We start from the raw sequence: 22,033 nt of genomic DNA on the forward strand, positions 1-22,033 counted from the left end.
GAGAGACAATATATAGTAGCAGTCAGCTTACAGGCAATACAATGGCTCTAAATTCATATCTCTCAATAGTTACCCTGAATGTAAATGGGCTAAATGTCCCAATCAATAGACACAGGGTATCAGAAAGGATAAAAAAACAAAACCCATCAATATGCTGCCTACAAAAAACTCATTTTAGACCCAAAGACACCTCCAGATTTAAAGTGGCAGGGTGGAAAGCAATTTACCATGCTAATGGACATCAAAAGAAAGCTGGGGTGGCAATTCTTATATCAGATCAATTAGATTTTAAGCCAAAGACTATAATAAGAGATGAGGAAGGACACTAGATCATACTCAAAGTGTCTGTCCAAGAAGATCTAACAATTTTAAATATCTATGCCCCTAACATGGGAGCAGCCAACTATATAAACCAATTAATAACAAATACAAAGAAACCCATCAACAATAATACAATAAGAGTAGGGGAGTTTAACACCCCCCTCACTGAAATGGACAAATCATCCAAGCAAAAGATCAACAAGGAAATAAAGGCCTTAAATGACAAACTGGACCAGATGGACATCACAGATATATTCAGAACATTCCATCCCAAAGCAACAGAATACACATTCTTCTCTAGTGCACACGGAACATTCTCCAGAATAGATCACATCCTGGGTCACAAAACAGGTCTCAACTGGTATCAAAAGATTGGGATTATTCCTTGCATATTTCAAACTACAATGCTCTGAAGCTAGAACTCAATCACAAGAGGAAATTTGGAAAGAACCCAAATACATGGAGGCTAAAGAACATCCTTCTATAAAATGAATGGGTCAACCAGGAAATTAAAGAAGAATTGAAAAAAATCATGGAAAGAAATGATAATGAAAACACAATGGTTCAAAATCTGTGGGACACAGCAAAAGTAGTCCTGAGAGTAAAATATATAGCAATACAAGCCTTTCTCAAGAAACAAGAAAGGTGTCAAATATACAACCTAACCCTACACCTAAAAGAGCTGGAGAAAGAATACCAAAGAAAGCCTAAACCCAATAGGAGAAGAGAAATAATAAAGATCAGAGCATAAATCAATGAAATAGAATAGAAATCAATGAAATAGAAACCAAAAAACAAAACTAGGAGCTGGTTCTTTGAAAGAATTAATAAGATTGATAAACCCCTGGCCAGACTTACCAAAGAGAAAAGAGAAAGGACCCAAATAAATAAAATCATGAATGAAAGAGGAGAGATCGCAACCAACACCAAAGAAATACAACCAATAATAAGAACATATTATGAGCAACTATATGCCAGCAAATTTGACAATATGGAAGAAATGGATGCATTCCTAGAGAAATATAAACTATCAAAACTGAACCAGGAAGAAATAGAAAATCTGAACAGACCCATAACCAGTAAGGAGATTGAAGCAGTCATCAAAAATCTCTCAACAAACAAGAACCCACCACCAGGAGGCTTCCCAGGGGAATTCTATGAAGCATTTAAGAAGAATTAATTCCTATTCTCCTGAAACTCTTCCAAAAAATAGAAATGGAAGGAAAACTTCCAAACTCATTTTATGAGACCAGCATTACCTTGATCCCCAAACCATACAAAGAGCCCATCAAAAAAGAGAATTACAGACCAGTATCCTTGATGAACACAGATGCAAAAATTCTCACCAAAATACTAGCCAATAGGATCCAAGAGTACATTAAAAGGATGATTCACCGCAACCAAGTGGGATTTATTCCAGAGCTGCAAGGTTGATTCAACATCCGCAAAGCAACCAATGTGATACCATACATCAATAAAAGAAAGAACAAGAACCATATGATACTCTCAATAGATGCTGAAAAAGCATTTGACAAAGTACAGCATCCTTTCTTGATCAAAACTCTTCAAAGTGTAGGGATAGAGAGAATATATCTCAATATCATCAAAGCCATCTATTAAAAACCCACCACAAATATCATTCTCAATGGAGAGAAACTGAGAGCTTTTCTGTTAAGGTCAGGGGCCCAGCAGGGATGGCCATTATCATCAATGCTATTCAACATAGTGCTAGAAGTCCTAGCCTCAGCATTCAGACAACAGAAAGAAATTAGAGGCATCAAAATCAGCAAAGAAGAAGTCAAACTCTCACTCTTTGCAGATGATATGATACTTTCTGTGGAAAACCCAAAAGACTCCACTCCAAAACTGCTAGAACTTGTACAGGAATTCAGTAAAGTGTCAGGATATAAAATCAATGCACAGAAATCAGTTGCATTTCCATTCATCAACAACAAGACAGAAGAAAGAGAAATTAAGGAGTCAATCCCACTTACAATTGCACCTAAAACCATAAGATACCTAGGAATAAACCTAACCAAAGAGGCAAATAATCTATACTCAGAAAACTATAAAGTACTCATGAAAGAAATTGAGGAAGACACAAAGAAATGGAAAAATGTTCCATGCTCCTGGATTGGAAGAACAAATATTGTGAAAATATCTATGCTACCTAAAGCAATCTACACATTTAATGCAATCCCTATCAAAATCCCATCCATTTTTTTCCCAAAGAAATGGAACAAATAATCCTAAAATTTATATGGAACCAGAAAAGACCTCGAATAGCTAGAGGAATGTTGAAAAAGCAAGCCAAAGTTGGTGGCATCACCATTCCAGTCTTCAAGCTCTATTACAAAGCTGTCATCATCAAGACAGTATGGTGCTGGCACAAAAACAGACACATAGATCAATGGAACAGAATAGAAAGCCCAGAAATAAACCCTCAACTCTATGGTCAACTAATCTTTGACAAAGCAGGAAAGAATGTCCAATGGGAAAAAGTCTCTTCAACAAATGGTGTTGGGAAAATTGGACAGCCACATGCAGAAAAATGAAATTGGACCATTTCCTTATACCACACATGAAAATAGACTCAAAATGGATGAAGGACCTCAATGTGAGAAAGGAATCCATCAAAATCCTTGAGGAGAACACTGGCAGCAACCTCTTCGACCTCAGCCACAGCAACGTCTTCCTAGGAACATCGCCAAAGGCAAGGGAAGAAAGGCCAAAAATGAACTATTGGAATTTTATCAAGATCGAAAGCTTTTGCACAGCAAAGGAAACAGTTAACAAAACCAAAAGACAGCTGACAGAATAGAAGACGATATTTGCAAATGACATATCAGATAAAGGGCTAGTGTCCAAAATCTATAAAGAACTTATCAAACTCAACACCCCCCCAAAAATAATCCAATCAAGAAATGGGCAGAGGACATGAACAGACATTTCTGCAAAGAAGACATCCAGATGGCCAATAGACTCATGAAAAAGTGCTCCACATCACTCAGCATCAGGGAAATACAAATCAAAACCACAATGAAATATCACCTCACACCAGTCAGAATGGCTAAAATCAACAAGTCAGGAAATGCCAAATGTTGGCAAGGATGCAGAGAAAGGGAAACCCTCCTACACTGTTGGTGGGAATGCAAACTGGTGCAGCCACTCTGGAAAACAGCATGGAGGTTCCTCAGAAAATTGAAAATAGAGCTACCCTACAATCCAGCAATCACACTACTGGGTATTTACCCTAAAGATACAAATGTAGTGATCCAAAGGGGCACGTGCACTCAAATGTTTATAGCAGCAACATCCACAATAGCCAAACTATGGAAAGAACCTAGATATCCATCAACAGATGAATGAATAAAGAAGATGTTATATATATACACACACAATGGAATACTACGTAGCAATCAAAAGAAATGAAATCTTGCCATTTGCAATGATGTGGATGGAAATAAAGGGTATTATGCTGAGTGAAATAAGTTAATCAGAGAAAGACAATTATCATGTAATCTCACTGATATGAGGAAGTTGAGAGGCAGCGTGGGGGGTTGGTGTGTAGGAAAGGAATAAATGAAACAAGATGGGATCGGGAGGGAAATAAACCATAAGAGACTCTTAATCTCACAAAAAAAACTGAGGGTTGCCAGGGGGAGGGAGGAAGGGAGAGAGCGGTTGGGTTATGGACATTGGGGATGGTATGTGCTATGGTGAGTGCTGTGAAGTGTATAAACCTGGCGATTCACAAAGATGTACCCCTGGAGCTAATAATACATTATATGTTAATAAAAAAAATAAAGTAAAAATTTTAAAAAACCTATGTTACAATATCACAGTTAGAATATTGCCATCGAGGGGCACCTGGGTGGCTCAGCTGATTGAGCATCCAACTCAGTTTCAGCTCAGGTCATGATCTCATGGGTTGTGAGATGGAGGCCCCCAACCCTCATTGGGCTCTGCAGTCAGCAGTGAGTCTGCTTGAAGAATCTCTCCCTCTCCCCCTCCCCCAGCTTGTGCTCATGCATATGCTCACTCCTTCTCTCTCTCTGAATTAAATAAGTAAATAAATCTTAAAAGAAAAAAAAGAATATTGTCTTTGATACAATCCATGTATCTTATTCAGATTTCTTCAAGTCTGGTTTTACTCATTTGTGTGTGTTTGTATGTGTATATATTTTGTTCTATAAACTTTCACTTGTGTCACATTGTATTCCAAGCACCACAGTCAAGATACAGAATAGTTTCATAACCATAAGAATACCTTCCATTATGCTTTTATAAATACACCCAATTCCCTCCTATTCTCTCAACACACCTTAACCTTTGACAACCACATATCTCATTTTGTTCTTTCAAAATGTTATATAAATGCGGTCATATACTGTGTAACTTTTTGGGATTTTGTTTTGTTTTTGTTTTTGTTTTATGCAGCTTTATTTCCCAAAGATTCATCCCTGCTGTTGCAAGTTTCTGGAGTTCATTCTTTTTTTTTACAGCTAAGTAGTATTTTATGGTCTATACTTATCTCAGTTAGTTCATCCATTCACCCATTTGATAATCTCTTCAGCCAGATAAACTTCCTAGCCAGAGTTAAAAACCATGTCTATTTTAGCCAAACTTGGGTAAAGTTATCTTCATACAAAAAAAGAGAGAGAGAAGATGAATACATTTTCTAAGTACCTCACAGGAATTTTTCTGCTAATATTTCACCTTAAAAATATGATTTTACATCTGATTTCTGGGATTTTTAGTACAATATAATTCTTCCTGTATGCTATTTAAGGCTGATGTAAGTTTTGAGAAAGTCTGAGCTGTTCATGTATTATTGAACATTTCAATCAATTTGCCTTACAAAATAGTCTATTCAACTAGTTGATCTAACAACTTTCTTTGGGTGGCTTCCTTTAGTGTGGACAAAATTACTGATAAACAATGGATTTCCATTTACATAGAACACATCATGACTTCTTTTTAACAGACAAGAGTAACTATTTGAAACCTATTCTTGGTTAAGCCTATTTTTATTTGTTGTTGCTTTTCCATTTAGTAAAATGAACTTTTACATTATCATGTCATTTACTTTTTCCTTGTAACTTAGTTTTTATAGCAGCATAATAGTCTACCTTATGGATTTACCAAATTCTACCTAACCAATTCTCTACAGATATCTGTTCAGGTTATTTACAATATTTTGCTATTAGAAATACTATAATGATTAAAAGCATGTACTTTTTCTTTTGTACATATTTCAGTGTTTTTTAAAATAATTTCTAAGAAATAAATTAATGGATACAGGTCATGCACATTTTTTAGGCTTTTGTTATATATTGCCAAATTGCCTTCCAAGCAAGATGTATTAATTTTCATCCTAAAATCTATACAAAGAGTGTCCATTTTCCTAGACTATCATTTACATTGGATGTTAATTGGGAATTTTTGAAGGGTAATTCTATTTTTCACATCTCCATAGTTGGCATTATTATAAAATAAAAAATAATGCTAAAATATTATTGAAAGTGCCTGTAAAAACTGCATAAATACTCAAAGAGAGAATGTATAAAAACCCTGGACATCTGCATGCTATAGTACATAGGATATTAAGTGCTTAACCATTTATTTGTCCATTTACAAAACATGTTGTAGTAGGATTAAACTGTATCCCAAAAGAGACATTAACTTGTATTATACTGAAGTATTTATTATTGCAGCATATGTAACAGATAATATTTGTTTACATTTTTAATTACTTACATTTTCAGCCAAGAAAATCTCTGAGGATAACGCTTCATTTACAAGAGTGTCCTGGCAAAAGACAACATAATGTAATCACATATTACCAACAATTCCATGACAACGATGCAGTGGTTTTAAAATGACTTCCAAATAAAAGCTTAATTATAGCAAGCTATAAAAAAATTAAACAGAAGATACAATAATGGCACTAAAATTAAATTAAGGAAAAATCACACAGTACATAAAGATGTTAATAGAAATGAAGATAGTGAAACTAAATACCTGGCATATTGTCCATTATGTTCTGGAATCCCATTGTTCAAGTCTAATTGCTCCTTCCTCAAAACTCACAATGCTAGATACAAATGAGCCATAGGGCTATACTCAATAATCAGACTTGATGCAATATATGGAGGAAATGAGGGGCTTTTTATTAAAAGTAATTTCTACTCTCTCTATTCTAGTGAGATTGGAGGCAGGAGTGGAGGTTGGAAGCTGGGGAAGCAGGATTACATTATTGTGAAGGACAGGAACCACATCATCTTATCCATTTTTTTAATTAAAAAAATGTATTGCATTCAGGGTTTGGGGGATGGGTGAAATAGGTGAAGGGGATTAAGAGCACACTTGTCATAATGAGCACTCAGTAATGTATCAAATTGTTGAATCACTGTTTCACACACCTGAGATAAATATAACACTGTATGTTAACTATATAGGAATTAATATTTTAAAAATAAATAAAAATAAAGTAAATTTTTAAAATGCATACCATTCAGTACATAGGCTAAAAGTATCAAAATTACAACCTTTCTTATTGGTTTAGAAACATATTCTTACTGAATATTTTAATATGTATCTGGTGCCTTATATCTAAAATTTTAAATAAAGTGAGGGAGCCATACTGAAAATTTCAACTCATAAGAATTCGGTAAAATACAATCAGGAAGAGAGAAGATCCAGAAATCTATATCTTTATGTTACTGGCTAAAGTTTTTTTTTCCCCCTAATATGCATGATGTATTTCTGATTTATGAATTGCAGAAAACTAGTATAGTTTATCTCTTCACAAACATGTGAAAAAATGTGGATGAAAACAAACTTTGTTATTCGTATTGAATTCAACCACCCTCTAATATATCAGATATGAACTGATCTGGCTGCACTTTATTTATGAGCTCACTTTCCATATGGTACACACTTTCCAATGAAGTCACTAAAGATATATTAATAGCATCTTTAAGGTGGTAGAAGGTTGTTTGGGATAATGTGAGAGAAACTACAAAAGAGGAAATTGTGCTGTGGTACAAGAGAATTCAAGAAATGGTTTCGATCTGGCTAGATGCGTTTGGAGGATGAAATCAAAATATAAACATTAAAAGGAGAGCTATACTGTCCTTTAGGAAATTATTTGGTTTCAGCTGGATACATTATCTCTTTTCAACATACAGTGGTATTTTACCCATTTTTCCTCAACTGGTTGATGACAAAGAGCTAGCATGATTATCTGAGTAGAATAAAAAAGAATGAAGTACAATTGACTTCCTTGAGGTCTTTCATTTTTAGTGAGATTGGAACTAGAATATACATTCTATTTTATTTTAGTATAAGATGGCACAGATTTGTGTATCATAGATTTCCTTAGGGTCTGTGAGGACCCACTTGGAACTCCAGAGTTTTTAGAAAGATTATTTTAGGCCAAAGACATCTGAGATTCAACAGATGCAGAGAAAAATTTTCTCAGAGCTTCCCCTATCTGAGAAAAAGCAGAAACTTCTGAGAAATCAGGGCTGCCATAACTAGCCTTTTTGACACGGATTCTATTCCCTGAGCAGAGACCAGGAGTAAATCTACCATAGATTCCCTCACTAATGGAGTTCTATGGCCCAGAGGAAGACACAAAGACCACCCATACCTATACAGACAAACATTATCACAACTTTTCTTATCTCTCCTTAGTTCTCTTAAGGAAAAACAAAACAAAAACACCTTTATCTTTTCCAAAGAAACCTACTTAATCCTCTAACTGGAGTCTTCCTCTTCCTTCCCTTTTCTCCACTATGGTATATAAGTCCCAAATGCTAACCACCCCTTTGAGTTACTCATCACTGATCACTTCTGCATGTATATATGTTGTATGAATAAATAAACCATTTTTCTCTTGTTAATCTGTCTTTTATCTGTTTAATTTTCAACCCCCCAGTTGCCGAACATAAGAGGGCACACTGGCACTTACTAAAATTCACTCTCCTGATAATTAAAATAGGTCTATTGAAAGGATTCTATAAGAAAGGATTCTGAGAACATTTTAGACAAAGAGCCTGAGGATGTTTATCAAGAAGTTACGGAACCTTTGCACTGTGAACCTATTGTCTTAGACAAATGGTGTGATCCTAAAAGGGAGTAAGCTGAGAATCAAAGTGTACATGGAGGGGGAAAAATATACCTTTTATTACTAATAAGATCTTCATCTTTAACTCAGTCTATAAGTCAAATTTTACAAATTTTGTCTGTCCTGACCTAATTAATTCTGCCCATGCAAATGGATTTAACAAGACCACATTTTATTTCTTCCCACTTTATCAATACTATCATTAGAACACATTATCTGTGTACTACGTATATGAGTACACATTATCTGTAAGTTACCATTCTATAAAACTCGTTTAATAATTCAACAACCCTGTTAGTTGGGAAAATTATTAACTCCATAAGGAAACTGAGATAGAAGCATATGAGGTAATTTTCCCAAGATGACAACACCAACAAGTGCCCAAAGAATAATTTTGAACCAAAAAGGAATGATGCCAAAGATGTGCTTCTGCTTAAAATTATAATATTCTATGCACACAAATAGCCAAAATTTTGTGGAGAAAAAAATATTTAAAATTCTCACAATATGGAGCTATAAATGTGTAAGAAATATTTTCCATCAGAGAAAAAAAATTTGATAAAATAGTTGAAGAAAAAGGAGGGAGGGAGAGGAGGTGGAGGAGATGGCTAAGACAGTGGGAAAATAAGAAATTTTCTAAGAAGCAAAGAACAATAAAAAACCATTTTACAGTAGTAAGGAAGCCTTGAAGCTTTTTGTGTTGAGGGCATTTGCTGATGTCCAACCAAAGATGCCATCTTAGGAAAGCAGCACAGGATAAATCTAGGACCAAAGGTAATTGGAAATCAGACACTATCCTCAAAAAGCTGGACTCTCAAAAGCATAAATCCTTCTACAAGTGACTTAAGAAGCAACCTATGACTTTAGAGAAGACTTACCTGTTTGGGCTTTCCTTCTGAGTAAATTTAGAGAAAATTTGGAGTAATATTTCCCCACAAATTCCTGTTATCATTCTGTATTTAATGGTTTAGGAACTAGAATTCAAATTCCTATTTGGACCCCCAAAATCCCAACCCAAATGTTTAGTTTAAAATGTTAATCGGTTTATAATTCCCCCTACCACCTACGAGAAATATACACAAATTTTCTATGGGAAGTCTGTCTTTAACCCAATTCTCAAAGAATTCCCACAGATAAGCACATAGTTTTATAAGCACATAGTTTCATAACTAAAAAAGTCACCAAGAAATGTAGAAAGAAGCCATTAGAAATGAGTATAAGTATAAATAACAACCAAAGAACCCCATCAGAATCCAATTCACAAAGACTGCAGGTATTTGAATTAATAGATGTAGGATGTAAAATACAAATATTTAACATTTAAAAAAAACATAGAATTATTTAAGTGATGAGGAATTAGAGACTGGGAAATTCAAAAAAGCATGACGTAGAATTTCTGGGAAAGAAAAAAATAATAAATATAATTAGTTCATAAAATGACTAAAAAGAATATTAAGATAAAGCTAAAGGACAAATCACTAAGTTAGGATATTAGAAAAAACTAAGGATAACACAGACTAGCTACCAAGAAATAATAATTGTGCAGATAACTGGCTTCTCAACAAGAATAGAGGGAAAGAAGGAGGTCAGATAATTTCTCCAAATAGCAAAATAACTGTAAAAAACAAACTGTAAATAACAAACCATAAATAACAAACTGCATGTTCAGGAAAAAAAAAAAAGAGAAGAAAATAAAAATAAAGATTTTTTACATTAAGGGAACTGAAAGAGTTCAAAACTCAGATTTTCACTAAACGAAATCCTCAAGGGTGTACTTCTTTCAAGAAGAAGGGATATGAGGGGCACCTGGGTGGCTCAGTGGGTTAAGCCTCTGCCTTTGGCTCAGGTCATGATCTCAGGGTCCTGGGATCGATCCTGGCAGGGAGCCTGCTTCTCTCTCTCTCTCTCTGCCTGCTGCTCTATTTGTGATCTCTTTCTGTCAAATAAATAATTAAAATCTTAAAAAAAAAAAAGAAGGGATATGAAAAAAGAAATGACATTGAAGAAAATGTTAAACTATTCTATTTTATTCTGTAAAACTGTAATAATAATAACTACCAAATGGTTTGGTATAAAATCAAAACAGACTAAAAATCTTATACGATAATAGCATATTAGGAAGTGGGTGATCAGAGTTTAAACATTCTAAATGTTAGCATTATTTGGGAGAAGGATGAAGATTTACATTAGCTTTGTATTTTATTAAATTGTATATCCATGTTTAAAGTTATACATTAATGAATGAAACTATTATAGTTTCATTAATGTATAACTTAAAGCATTAAACATTTTAAACATTTAAACATTAAACACTTTAAACATTTAAACATTAAACATTTAAACTTTGAACTTTAAACATGGTGACAATTAGTGGAGACAATATTAAAGTTATTATTTGCAAATTACATGATTTCCTACAAAGAAAATCCATGACACATTATAGACAAATAATTGGGATTTAAGAAAAAATTTTCTTAGGTTAAAAAGTATTAGGCAATTCAATATACCAAGTATACAAGACCAATGCTGTAAACCCTGAGCTATGGAGGCAACCACACGAATGTATATAAGTATGAATCTATAAAAGAATGGAATAGAAAGTGTCATTAATATAAAAATAAGTTTACAAAAGCATTTAAAAGTAAAGTTCTATCAATTAAGCTAAAAAGGATGTACAAGGACTTTATGCAGGAAACTATAAAATATTCTTGAAAGATATTTAAGACCTAACTGAGTGAAGAGTGTACCATTAATATGGATAGAAGGAATAAATTCCCTAAAAATATGAATTCTTGCAAAATTGATCTGTAGAGTCAATGCCAAATATCACAAGTTTTTTTAAATGAAAGTTGATGATCTGATTCTATGATACCTACAGACATTTAAAGACAAAGAAAACCAAGAGATATTCTAAGATAACAGGTTGAATGACTTCCTTATTATATACTAACACTGATCACAAAGTTAACATATCTAATGCAGTACAGTGTCACAATGGTGCAGGAATAGATAAATCAATGTGATAGTTTGAGAGCACTCAAAAATCTTCTGAAAACACGGAGACTTAAAAAAATGAGAGAGTAGGGGCGCCTGGGTGGTTCAGTGGGTTAAAGCCTCTGCCTTCGGCTCAGGTCATGATCCCAGGATCCTGGGATCCAGACTCACATCAGGCTCTCTGCACAGCGGGGACCCTGCTTCCTCCTATCTCTCTGCCTGCCACTCTGCCTACTTATGATCTCTGTCTGTCAAATAAATAAAAAAATCTTTAAAAAAAATGAGAGAGCAGGATATTCAGACAGGTAGAGAAAGAATGGACTCTTTAGTAAATGGTGCAGTTATAATTGATTATCTCCTCAGAAATAAAAACAAAGAATAAATGCTACTCTAAACCATATACACAATCAATTACAGAAGGACATACATTGCCAAAAGCAATTTTTAAAATATTTTTAGAGGAAACTATCATCTGGTTAGGCAACATGTTTTAAATAAGACATAAAAACACAAAACATAAAGAAAAATGTTTTTGTCTTTGTTAAAATAGTTTTAAAAGTTTGTATTTTCTCTATCTCCATTGTTAGAAATAGAGAAAATACAAACTATAACTAGGGCTGGGAAAAGATAATTGCAAAACACACAAAAGACAAAGGACCAGCATTCCTAATATATAAAGAATTTCTATAAGTCAATAATAAAAAGATCAGCAAATCAATAAAAAAAGAACAAATGACATAAACAGACATTTCAAAAAAGATAAAAAACAAATAGCATACATTTATATTAAAAAGTTTTTTATCTGTAGTAATCAGAGAAAGGCAAATTAAACACATAACAATATATCTTACAATTAGATTGATAATAATTAAAACATTAGTGCATCCTAAATCTTGACTATGATTTAGAATAATGAACTCTCACATATGGATGGAATTTTTAAATAATCACACTTCGCAAAACAATTTGCAATATCTAATAAATTTCAATATACACATATGCTTTGTTTCAGCAATTTCAATTCTAGATATATAGCTTAGAGATACATACTAAAAACAAACAAAATTTTAAAACCTGAAAACAACCCAGATGATACTTACCAAGAGTATAGAGAATTAAATAATGTATCTTGAAACAATGTGTCTTAAAAATCAGACTATTATTTGAAGTAAAAATAAATAATCTACAAATTGATAAATCTTTAAAAGTCATAAAGTTGAATTAAAAAAACAGTGATTCATCAAAAGATACAGACAGTATGATTTCATATATATAAAGTTCAAAAATTTAAAAAAATGCAGTGACTGCACATATGATAAAATTAGAAATAAGGGACACCTGGGTGGCACAGCTAGTTAAGTGTCTGACTCAGTCTCAGCTCGGATCATGATCTCAGAGTCCTGAGGTCGAGCCCCACTTCAGGTCTTTGCACAGTGTGGAGGCTTCTTAAGATTCTCTCTCCAGAGATGCGTGGGTGGCTCAGTCGGTTTAGCATCTACCTTGAGCTCAGGTCATGATCCGTGGGATCAGAGTCCCCACATCAAGCTCCTTGCTGAGCAGGGAGCCTGCTTTTCTCTCTGCCTGCTGCTCCCCCAGCTTGTTCTCTTTTGTTTAAAACAAACAAACAAACAAACAAACAAACAAACAAACTCTCTCCATCTGTCCCTGCTCCCCAGCACTCTTCCTCTCTCGAAAAAAAAAATTCATTAAAGGAAAAAAAAAAAATATGAAGACCATTGAATGGTTCCAACACATTTTATGTATTTTATGTACGATTATGCTTCATACAAAGAAATTAAAGTCAATACAAAAAAGATATGCCCTGAAAGTAAACTATTTATTGCATAATGATTGCTCTATCCTGTATGATCTTTAAGCTTTAGTTGTAGTGCTAATCCCTATTTATGATTCTTCCAGCTCAGCTTGCTACAAGAAAATTGTAATCAGTTATTATAAAATTTCACTTTCTCTGGTGAGTCTTACTAATGTCATGTGAGGACACAATATTCATGTATTGGAGATGTCAAGAGACATGGCTTGAGGGTACCTATTGTTTCTATGATATTATGTTACTTTAAATAGTAAATATAGCTCCAAAATTTAACTATGTGCTTAAAGAGAGAGATAACAATGGAGACTGTAATGTTATGCAAATACTATTAGCTCTTCCTGGGATAACCAAATTAATATTTTGTTTCATTTTCTATAATTTTATTTTATTGTTTTTTGGAAGTTACAAATATGACAATCCAAACCTTTTAAACTACTCATGAGACAAAATTTGAAAAGAATATAAGCCCATTTTCCAATTTTTGTTACTAAAATACATTACCATCTGCTTGGAACAATTAACAAGTGACATTTTTCCTTTTAAAATATTTTTCAGCTTCTTCTAATATTTTCTCATGAACAGAAAATCTAAGAGAGTTAGGTAGGCAACCAAAATAGTGGAGGAAACATCCTGTACCTCAGAAAGTACTGAAATTACATTGGGCTCCCCCAAAACAACAAACTTATAAGGATTATATCTGATTCACCAAATAAATTATTTGTATTTAGTTAGTTAATACTGATGGTCTTCACCTACCTCTTATTTTCAGCATGATAATTTGCTTTAGTTACTATCACACGCAGACAGAAATGCATGCTTGCATACACACACATATGAACTGTCAATTAAAAGTTTAGTTAAAGCTATAACTAATCTAATAGATGAGATGAAAATAAAGCAAATATCATTTACTCATAAGGAATTTTAAGACCTTGACTTCACAGTAGAACTGAACTTTTTAAAAAGCCCCAAGCTTTAATAAAGCAAGGATTATCAAAAGTTTTTATGAAGAGGAAAGACAGGAATATATTAATGATTTGAAGAAACTAAAAACAAAATGACCTCTCAATCTGTAAAAGGAGCACATGGGGGGGGCCTCTGGGTGGCTCAGTGGGTTAAAGGTCTGCTTTCAGCTCAGGTCATGGTCCCAGGGTCCTGGGATCAAGCCCCGCATCAGGCTCTCTGCTTGGCAGGGAGCCTGCTTCCTCCTCTCTCTCTGCCTGCCTCTCTGCCTACTTGTGATCTTTGTCTGTCAAATAAATAAATAAAATCTTAAAAAAAAAAAAGGAGCACATGGAATTAAGGAAGGATCTAGTAAAGACACATTTAATACCATGTACCCTGAAATAACCATTGCTTTCAGAAATTGCCAGTCCTGGCCACGTTACACTAAGATATATCCCTGGTCGTGGATGACTCTGAGCATTCTGGTTCTTGCTAATAATAACTGAAAAGATTCAGAATATTATTATTCTGTGGTTATAATTCTGAATGAGGACCAACTTGATAAAAAGTTTTTTTTTTAAATAAAATAAGCATAAGTTTTTGGTTACATCTGGATTAATTAGGACTCTGTAATTGTAATTGAGTTGAATTCAAGCTAGATTAAAATATAAAGAAACAAATAACAAAGCCCAAATATTATAAATTATATACAAGTATATTATGACCCCAAGGAGAAATTATACAGCCCACATCTGTGAACAGGAAATTTTCCTGGCAGTTTCTCTCTTTGTGAGCTGGCTTTCTCTGCCTCTCAAATCACCACCAAATAGTGGGTAGAAGAGAGTCACCCCATACTTCTAAATTTTCAGCTGCTCCTAACTGAACAAGAATATATTCGTATCAGTTATGAATTCCCTGGAAAGAAAAAGTCTTCTTTCTTGTCAGTTTGGAGAGTTTTTTCTTTTGGTTCAATCCATTAGAACAGAAAGATTGATTATGCCCTCAAGTACAACTGACAAAAGGCAACTGAGGTAGGAGCTATTTGTATGATGGAAAAATATTCTCTGAAGTATTTATTATAATACCAGCAGAGCTCATTTACTAACCCAGGAATTTGGGTTGCCTCAGGGACTCGGTATTTGGACCTACTTTGCTGTGGTAATTGTATTATTACAACATTGCACAGATTAACACGCCTGCACTAAAGTATATGCTTCAGGCTTCATAGGACAGTTTAAATTTATTTTGAAGGGAATAAAATAGTGAGCTTCCTACTGTTGTGACTGCCCTGTGGGAAAGATGCATGAGATAAGCGCACCTTTGGTACTCCTCTGCCTCAGTAAACAGCTGATCCAATTACCCAAGGTAGTATGGAAGTAGCAAGTAGAGTTTTATTGTTTATGCTGGAATTATCTTTGGTGTGTACTTCCTTTCACAGATAGTGAGCTGTTTCAGAGCTTAGTGGGCTAGTTAGAAGACAAAATTTTCAGAAGCATTATAGAGTAGAAGTTATGTGTCCTCATTCCTGAAACACATCTTCACAGTCTAAGCTCTTGCTTTGTCATTTACTATTTGTCTGGCTTCCGTCAGAGTACTTAACCTCCCTGTTCTGCAGTTTCCTTATCTGTAAATCTGGGATTAAAAATAGATTAAACAAATTAGTCCTAATGAATTTCTTGGGACAATGCCTGGAAGATTATAGGTATTCAGTATTCTAGTTGTTTTATAAGAGGCGATTTCAAGAGATGCTACATTTCTGGCTTGCCAACTCTGTGTGAGAAAGCCAGGCACCAAAGCTGATTCATTGTGAAGTTTATTAAAGTTAGTTTTCCAAGTTCCTGACTTCCCAAGGAGGTACTATCAATCTTTGTATTTTTCTTTTCTTTCTTTTTTAAAATTATTTTTAGAGGGGTGGGAGAAGAGGCAGAGAGAAAGGGAGAGAGAAAATCCCCATTCAGTGAGGAGCTAGTCACGGGGGTCCATCTCACTACCCCGAGATCAAGACCTGAGTGATGTCAAGAGTTGGATGCTCAACTGACTGAGTCACCAAGGCACCCTTGTATTTTTCTTCCTTAAAGCACATCCCAAATGGTATAGGCTTCCTAATAGAGCTTAATTCCACCCCTGGTCAAGTAGAGTGGACTCAATCCAGATGATTATTTATAATTGTAGTAGGAGGACTTCTTTAACTCGGAGTTTTACCAAGATGACAAAAACAAGAGCTGACTGTGATTGAACACTAACTAGGTAAGAAGAATACATTCAGTTTATTGTACACAGAACTTTGAGAATAACTACTCTATTCTTATTTTATATCAGAATAGCTAATAATAACCTTAAAATACAAGGATCATTTAGTATGATCATTGTGACCATAACAAAGTATAGAAAATGTTAATTTAAAGAGAGCTAGCTTTGAGAAAAGAGAAGTTCTTGGGATAGTAGGTGGGACTCCCAGACCCTTGTTGGCCAACACTGTGCCAGGAAAGGAAGAAGAAATTAGAAGAAGTTGCTGTATGTAATAGAAAGGAGAAGAATCTGAGATTCCACAAGCAATCTCCAAAAAAAGAGTTAGGAGACAAAAAAAGGAGAAAGAAAATCTGTGTGCTGCTCAAAGTGACTCCTCCCAGAGACCATTCCACATTCTCAATAAAGTCATTTAAATTGATTAAAGTTGTGGGAGTGAATATTTATTTTGAGAACTGAAGAAGCAGCTGAGTTTCACTGGTGTTTAGCTTATGAGAACACAGGGTCTCTGAAATTGTTATCACCCTGGGAATGCACATGGATTTCAGAGAAGGCACCACAGTTTCTATACCCCTAGAAATGGATGCTGAGACAAGGATTCTGGTGCAAATAATATACCTCTGAGGAGAAGAAGACAAGAGGAAATGAGCCCAGGAAAGGAAGGCAGCCCCCCAAATGTTCCTTATTGACCCATCCAGCACCGTGAGTGATTGTGCTTCATTCCTTTTGCGGAAAGAGGAGCCACTGTGAAACACACACCTCAGAGATATGCCAGGGTGGGGGTATAAATATATCATTCCTGCCAATTATTAGTAGAAAGAAATTCTCAGAGGGTACTCCTTGGTACTTCTGGCCCCAAGAGAGAGTGGTAAATACATAGGTGTTGGAAGCTGGATGTTGAGTGAGGGCATATGATTAGGTCACCAACATCACCTACTGCAGTGGATTTGATTTCCCCTGGCTCCGGAACTGACAGGAGTTTTAAAGAAGTTCACTAGATTTCTGAAGCTCAGAGGAAATGCCAGTGTCTTTGAATTGCATGGTGATATTTTATTTAGTTTTAAATTTATTCTCAAAAAGGATTGGCTCATTTTAAAAAATATTTTTATTAACATATAATGTAATATTTGCCCCAGGGATACAGGTCTGTGAATCATTAGGTTTACACATTTCATAGCACTTACCACAGCCCATACCCTCCCCAATGTCCATAACCCAACCACCTTATCCCTACCCCTTGAATCCCCAGCAACCCTCAGTTTGTTTTGTGAGATTAAGAGTCTCTTATGGCTTGTCTCTCTCCTGATTCCATCTTGTTTCACTTTTTCCTTCCCTACCCCCGACAGCCCCCCCCCACCCTGCCTCTCAAATTCCTTATATTAGAGAGATCATATGATAATTGTCTTTCTCTGACTTATTTTGCTCAGCATAATACCTAGTTCCATCCCTGTGATCACAAGTGACAAGATTTCATTTCTTTTGATGGCTGCATAGTATTCCATCATATATATATACCACATCTTCTTTATCCATTCATCTGCTGATGGACATCTAGGTTCTTCCCATAGTTTGGCTATTGTGGACATTGCTGCTGTAAACATTCAGGTGCATGTGCCCCTTTGGATCACTACATTTGTATCTTTAGGGTAAATACCCAGTAGTGTGATTGCTGGGTCTTAGGGTAGCTCTATTTTCAACTTTTTGAGGACCCCCCATGCTGCTTTCCAGAATGGCTGCACCAGCTTGCATTCCCACCAACAGTGTTGGAGGGTTCCCCTTACTCTGCATCCTCGCCAACATCTGGCATTTCCTGACTTGTTGATTTTAGCCATTCTGACTGGTGTGAGGTGATATCTCATTGTGTTTTTTTTTTTTTTAAGATTTTATTTATTTATTTGACAGACAGAGATTACAAGCAGGCAGAGAGACAGAGAGAGGAGGAAGCAGGCTCCCTGCTGAGCAGAGAGCCCGATGTGGGGCTCGATCCCAGGACCCTGGGATCATGACCCGAGCTGAAGGCAGAGGCTTTAACCCACTGAGCCACCCAGGCGCCCCTCTCATTGTGGTTTTGATTTGTATTTCCCTGATGCCAAGTGATGTTGAACACTTTTTCATGTGTCCATTGAGGATTGGCTCATTTTAAGAAAGTCTTTATAAAGATAGGAAATACATGAGAGCTAGATCTGCATTTTTCTTCTAAATCATCCAACTTGTTTTGATTCTCTTTAAAATGGCCATGTTCTTTGTCCAAAATCTTTCTAGATTGGGATGGTTTCTCATTTGTATAATATCATTAAAATTAGTGTAAAACCCCCCACTCTCCATTTTTAGTACCTGATTTTTAATGATGGTATTTAAAGGCATCTATAACCTCCAAGAATTGCCTATCCATTTGCAATGTCCCTTAGTTTTGTCTCTATTTCTATAATTTCATAATCTGCAATATCTGGGTTTTATTCTCCTTGCTTTTGGAAAGAAGGAACAAAATTCCAGATGCAGCCTAAATGGAAAAGTTTCCCAGAATTACAGAGAACCATGGAAGCCATTTGATTGCCAACATGACACACTTAAAATTATGCACAGCTCCTACTCCCAGCCTACTAGAGCTCACAGCTTCACTCCATAACCATCTTATGCAGCCCTGAGTTGTCTCTGCAAGTATCATGTTTGATATGTGCAAATGTCCAATACATATGTATAAAATGATGTGTAGGAAAGAGGAAAAATGATCACTGACTTCACTTATTTTGAAATGATACACAAGTTTAATAAAAACAGAAATGTGAATACACTCAACAATTTGGGGAATATAATTATCCTTCCAATTGCCTTCCTAAAAGTTATTAATTTTTAGTTTTCCATCTAGTTTTTCATTTATCTTTTTATTTCCTCATAGTTTCAATCCCAGTGTTGAATTTTCTTTGGCCTGAAAACATTTTAGCTCCTTTCCAAGTGAACAATGACTTCCTTTCTTCTATCTTTGAACTTTCACAATAGGATCTCTAATACTGGGGGCCATCCCAGCCTCCATGATTATGAAGACAGTTCTGGTTCTCTTCCTTCATAGTTCCACAAGGGTTATCAACCTGCTTTTTCTCCACTTCAGGTAGAAGTTTTCTTCTGAACCAATTATCCTCCTATCTTTGTCCTCTGAAGAATTGGTTTTCCACTCCCAGCTATTTTCTCTCTTAGGGTAAGCTTTCTGTCTGGGTCACTTTGCTTATTTTTCTACTCTCTTAAAAACTAGATTCCTCTGCCTTAGAGGATTCTCAACTTCACATACTATTTGACATGTTTAAAATTTTTTTTCAATTCTAAGAGAATTTTGTTTTGCTGTTATTTGAGAAGAGCAAAGCAGGTCATCAGTTCAGAAACACAGGAACATATGTTACCTTAAGAAAGAACCCACAGCTGTACTTTTCAGGTGCTATAAAAATCATCTGGTGGTGAATTATCCAATGACTATGTTTTACTTCCCCTTAATCACTAATAGGTACAAATTCTGGAAATTATTAAACTTTGAAAACAGTTCACCAATGATCACAAATTTTTTCTTAACATACTTGACTCCTTCTTGTGGTTTGTTGGCTATATCCTAGTATTCATCTACCTAATAATACAAAAGACGATTGACTTCACACATGGAAAACTGATCTTTGTGAAAGTAATTGATTTTTTTCCATTTTATTGAGAAATAAGTTGCATACATTACTGGAGGAGTTAAAGCCATACGGCAGGATGATTTGAATTACATATATTGCGAGATGATTATAATAGGTTCAGGTAATATCCATCTTCTTATATAGATACAAGAAAAAGAAAGAAAATAATGAAGAAAAATAATCTCCTGGTGGTGAGGCCCTTTAAGATTTACTCTCAACAATTTTTCTGTATATTATACAGTAGTGTTAGCTGGGGTTATTATGTTGGACCTTAAATCCCTAGTACTTATTTATCTTACAACTGGAAGTTTGTGTCTTTTGACCACCTTCCTTCAGTTCTCTCTCCTCCCACCCTGTGCTGCTGGTAACCACAAGTCTGATCTCTTTTTCCTTGAGTTTTATTGTTGTTGTTTTCTTTTAGTTCTGCATATAAGTGAGATCATACAGCATTTTTTCCCTCTCTGACTTACTTCACTTAGCATAAGGCCTTTAAGCTGGATCTATGTTGTCACAAATGGTGGGGTTTCCTCATTTTATTATGATTAATATTCTATTGTATGTATACACCACAAGTTTTTTTATCCATTCATCCATCAGTGGACACTTAGGTTGTTTCCATGTCTTGCCTATTATAAATAAATCTGCTATGAACAAGGGGATGCAGATATCTTTTCAAGTTAACGTTTTCTTGCTGATCATATGGTAGTTCTATTTTTAATTTTTTGGGAATTCTCCATACTGTTTTCCATAGTAATTGCACCAGTTTACATTCCCCCTAACAGTGCAACAAGGATTCCCCTTTCTCCACATCTAAACCAGCATTTGTTATCTCTTGTCTTTTTGATGATGGCCATTCTAAAAGGCATGAGGTGATATCTTATTATGGTTTTAATCTGCATTTCCCAAATGACTAGTGATGTTGAGCATCTTTTTATATACCTGTTAGCCTTTTGTATCTCTTTTTGGAGAAATGTCTATTCAGGTCCTTTGCCTATTTATTAATTATTAATTATTATTAATTAATTATTATTAATTATCAATGGACTATTTGGGTTTTTTGTTTTGATTTTTGGTTGGGTTTTTTTGCCATTGAATTGTATGAGTTGTTCATATGTTTGGATGCATTATCAGATATATGGTTTGCAAATATTTTTTCCCATTCTATAGGTTGTCTTTTTCACTTTGTTATTGGTTTCTTTTATTGTACAGAGCTTTTCTTTTTTTTTTTTTAAGATTTTATTTGTTTATTTGATGGAGAGAGACACAGCAAGAGAGGGAATACAAGCAGTGGGAGTGGGAGAGGAAGAAGCAGACTTCCCACTGAACAGGGAGCCTGATGTGGGCTTGATCCCAAGATCCTGGGATTATGACCCAAGCTGAAAGCAGATGATTAAGGACTGAGCCACCCAGGTGCCCCTGTGCAGAGTATTTTTAGTTTGATGTAGTTCCACTTTGTTTATTTTTATTTTGTTACTTGTGCTTTAGGTATCATATCCAAAAACTAACTACCAAGACCCGTGTCAAGGAACTCTGTTTGTAAGTTTTCTTCTAGGAGTTTCATGTTTTCAGACGTTACACTTAAGTCTTTAATCCATTTTGAGTTACTTTTTATGAGTGTTTAAGCTATGGGTCTAGTTCCATTCTTTTCCTGGTGAATATCCAATTATCCAAGCAACACTTATTGAGGAGATTATCTTTTCTCCATTGAGTATCCTTGGTTCCCCGATGAGATATTGGTTGACTGTATATGCATGGGTTTATTACTGGGTTTTTGATCTGTTTCATTGATCTATTTTTATAACAGTACCATACTGTTTTGATGATTACAGCTTTGTAGTATAGCTTGAAATCAAGAAATCTGATACCTCCTACTTTGACTTTCTCAAGAATCCCTTAGCT

General features: G+C 35.0%; 1 long non-coding RNA gene across 1 annotated transcript in view; it reads right to left on the bottom strand.

Moving 5' to 3' along the window:
* The window catches only part of LOC125096468 (uncharacterized), a 64,129-nt gene that overhangs the window by 13,892 nt on the left and 28,204 nt on the right, over window positions 1-22,033 (bottom strand). The window contains exon 2 of the long non-coding RNA XR_007126205.1: window positions 6,082-6,132. This is a non-coding gene — a long non-coding RNA (uncharacterized LOC125096468). The remainder of the gene's footprint in view (window positions 1-6,081; window positions 6,133-22,033) is intronic.

The sequence above is a fragment of the Lutra lutra genome, chromosome 3 (assembly GCF_902655055.1).
Source record: "Lutra lutra chromosome 3, mLutLut1.2, whole genome shotgun sequence".
In the NCBI taxonomy this organism is placed as follows: Eukaryota; Metazoa; Chordata; class Mammalia; order Carnivora; family Mustelidae; genus Lutra; species Lutra lutra.